Source organism: Lactuca virosa, chromosome 6 (assembly GCF_052849685.1).
Source record: "Lactuca virosa cultivar CGN04683 chromosome 6, Lactuca_virosa_CGN04683_v6, whole genome shotgun sequence".
NCBI classification, from domain to species: domain Eukaryota; kingdom Viridiplantae; phylum Streptophyta; class Magnoliopsida; order Asterales; family Asteraceae; genus Lactuca; species Lactuca virosa.
The window spans coordinates 100,653,550-100,657,131 of record NC_136431.1 but is presented as its reverse complement, the minus strand read 5'-3'; positions in this window follow the sequence as shown (position 1 = coordinate 100,657,131).

Below are 3,582 nucleotides of genomic sequence, written 5' to 3'. Positions count from 1 at the left end.
GTCTTGCTCTACATGGAAAGGGCAGCAGTGGCCGGTATGGCTTAATAGGTTCAACATTCTTCTTTTCAGGTTCCTTCCACGTCGTGGCGACTGTTCAGAATCTTCTCGATTTTCCAACTCAACATCCGGGTTTTTTCTGTCAATGGGAGTCATATGGGTAACAATTTTCCCACTTCTAGTTGTTATAGCTTGGATGTGAGCTCCCTTCGGGTTTTATTCTGTGTTTCCTGGAAGTCCTCCCAGTGATCTTTCATTTAATTGCTTAACTAATTGCCCAAGTTGCTTTTCGACGTTGAGGATTGAAGCTTGCTGATTTCGTAGTAAAACTTGCTGATCTTTCATTAAAGCTTGTTGTTCTCTAATTGCTGCTTCGGTTTCCTCGTGCCTTTTTTCAGATGCGGTTGCAAAACGAGTAAGCATTGACTCAAAATTGGGTTTCTTTTCAGGAGCTGGTTCCTCTCGTTGGTAAATGCGTCTTCCTCTTTGTTCATACTTCTCTTCCTTGGCTTTCTTGTACTTATCATCAGGTAACCACTTCTTCTTGGGTTTTTGTCACACCCTCAAAACCAAATGAACGGCGGAAACGTTCTGGGTGGAGGACGTCATGTACAGTATCACAACAATGCAAGTAGTAAACAAGCAACAACATCATCCATTCCATTAATAATATAATTTCATACAAGTGTGTTCCGTTAAGTTTTAAAGACACCAAAACAATATACATCAAAAATATAAGATGAGTCTTGAACGAGCTCCATCTTCTCAAAACCTGGCTCCGGTACCTGTCTACTGGTGACCTGAGAATACAAGTTATTTTGAAAGAGTTTATCAGCTTTAGAGATGGTGAGTTCATAAGTATATTAGTGTCTGTGTTTGTATGAAAGCATTTGTAAGATGTTTTGTAAGATGTACTGTGTGTTTGTAAAAGTTTTGTATTTGTTTGAACTATCCTAGAAAACCCTATGTTTCCTACTAAAAGTAGCCTTCTACCAAGGCATCTAGTGTCTGTGTGTGTATCCTTTGTAAAAGTGAGTATTTTCCCAAATCCAACTATCATTAACCAAAAATATAGTTTTTACATTATTGTTTATTGTGTGAAATCACAAAGTAAAATGTAAGGGAAAATGTTATAGTACTTTAATTTAGTATTATGAAACTACTGCTGTACTAACTACCTTAAGCCAATTGTATATTTTAAGGTAACATGTGATCGGCCTGTATCTTGCTACCGACTCAATAGTAAAGTGACAATGTAAGATGCCACAAAAATGACGTTTGGCACCCGTAGACTTGCAAGTCCCACTGTAGCGAGCAGCAAGGTGTAGGATAGTCAATCCAGTATAGATCTATACACAAACTCATACGCTCCCCAATTAAGGAGATTCTGATACAAAAACAGTCATGGCAGGTAGTGTCATGCCCTGTTTAATGGCTCACATAAATGTATTAATGTAAATGTTATGTGAATTGTGTGCTAGCTATATTGTGTGTTCTTTCTCTGTCTAGCCTGTATGTTTGTTTCTCATCACTCTGTTTCATGTTTGTTTCTCATTATAGTATGTATTGACTCATGTATGAACTGACTCATTGTATGTTTCATCGTTCTAGTAATAGTATCTTCCTAAACTACCCCTATGGTAGCTTACTAGCAATGTATGAATCTGTTTGTATACCCTTGCTACCCAAGGGCATGGACTTGAATGGAGAAAACCTTTTATATCTATATACATATACATAATATATAACTAGGATTCAAACGACCTTCGGACAGCTAACCTTGATACCCTAAGACCACAATCAAACAAGAACAGGAAGCAGGGTAGACTAGCAGTCCTAAGTCCTTCTTAATCCTACTTATATAACTATATCTATATAGGTACACATAATATAAGTTAAAAGAGTTTGATAAATGTATTTGACAATAAAAGAGTTTGTAAAACAGTTTGAGGTAAAAGAGTTTGATAAACAGTTTGAAAAGTAAGAAAACCATTTGCTTGGTAGTTATTAATCACATGTGATTGATATAATAACTATAATTGTTCAACTTGTATTCCCCCCCATAAAAGCATTTAAAAACATTTAAAAGGTTAATTAAGGGGTATGAACTCACCTGTAGTTGGTGGTTTGGATGAACTGAAGAAATAGGATTGTTAGGTGTCAAGTGAAGACTTGTACACACACAATGATCCTATTTAACATATAAATACAACATATATGTATATAATTAGCCTTTAAACAACTAATTAGCAAAGTTAAGACATCCTAAGACAAGTTAAACACCTTATATAAGTGTTATAAGTCTCAAGGAATGCATCTAAGTGTTGTAGAACAATGCTATAGGGTTTAGGGTTCAAAAGAAACCCTAACTTGAGTTTACGGTTTTGTGACCTCAACCCAATGGGTTTACGGTCGTAAACCCTAGAGTTTACGGCCGTAAACTCCCCCTCTTTTGACCATTTGTTGATTTGAAGGTTTCTAAGTCCATTGAAGTGTTTCCACTTGAAGTATAAGCCTAAGGAAGAAGCTAGGGCACCATTTCACTCCTATTTGGAGTTTACGGCCCAAAGACCACATCCCTTTGGGTTTACGGTCGTAAACCCTTATGGATGTTGGTATTTTGATGATTTCAAGTCCTTAACACATCAAGGTAAGGATCCAAGTTAGTTACCTAGGCTTAGGAAGGGACTAGGGACATTTTGGTCCCTTAAAATGGGTTTACGGTTCAAGAATGTTCTTGGACCGTAAACACCATTTTCTTGGTGTTTCTTGGATGTTTTCATGTTATAACGAAGTATAGCAAGCTTAAACACACTCTAGGATAGAAGTACTTACTATATGGAAGCTTGAAATGAGCCAAAATGCCAAGAACACTAGTGTGTGTTCTTGGTGTTCTTGGTGAAAATGGAAGAATCAACCTTTTGGAATGATTTCACGGTTAGAAAGGTGTTAAAACACTAGATTAAGTGATCTACTAACTTGAAATGGTTGAAAACACTTACTAGATCGAGATTTGGAATAAATCCCGGGATGATACTTGAGAGGATTTGCTTTTGTTCTTGAGAAATTTGGAAAAATGACATAAAATGACAAGTGTCATATATATACTCCAAATTTCTGGGTTTTTGGCTAAAAATATTTTATTCCGGCAGTAAACTCCAATTTCTTGAAGTTTAGGAATAACAGTGTTGCACTATAACCCTAGGGTATCCTCTCTCCTGGTATCTCCTAAAGTGTAAATCCTAAAATAATCAAACTTAATCCAAAAAGTCTGAAAATTTATCTGTAACTGATTTGACTTCTATTGAATTGACATGTTGTACAGACTTGAAATTTCGAGTTGTCACATCATCCCCTCCTTAGAAGGAATTTCGTCCCGAAATTAGAATTTAAGCAAATAAGTAGTTACAAGGAACTAAGTAAAAAGACGAGGATATTTCAGTTTCATCTGATCCTCTCGCTCCCAAGTGAATTCAGGTCCTCGCTTGGCGTTCCAGCGAACCTTCACTATCGGGATGCGGCTTTGTTTCGTTTGCTTGACCTCCCGGTCCATGATCTCTACTGGTTCTTCCACGAAGTTGAGGC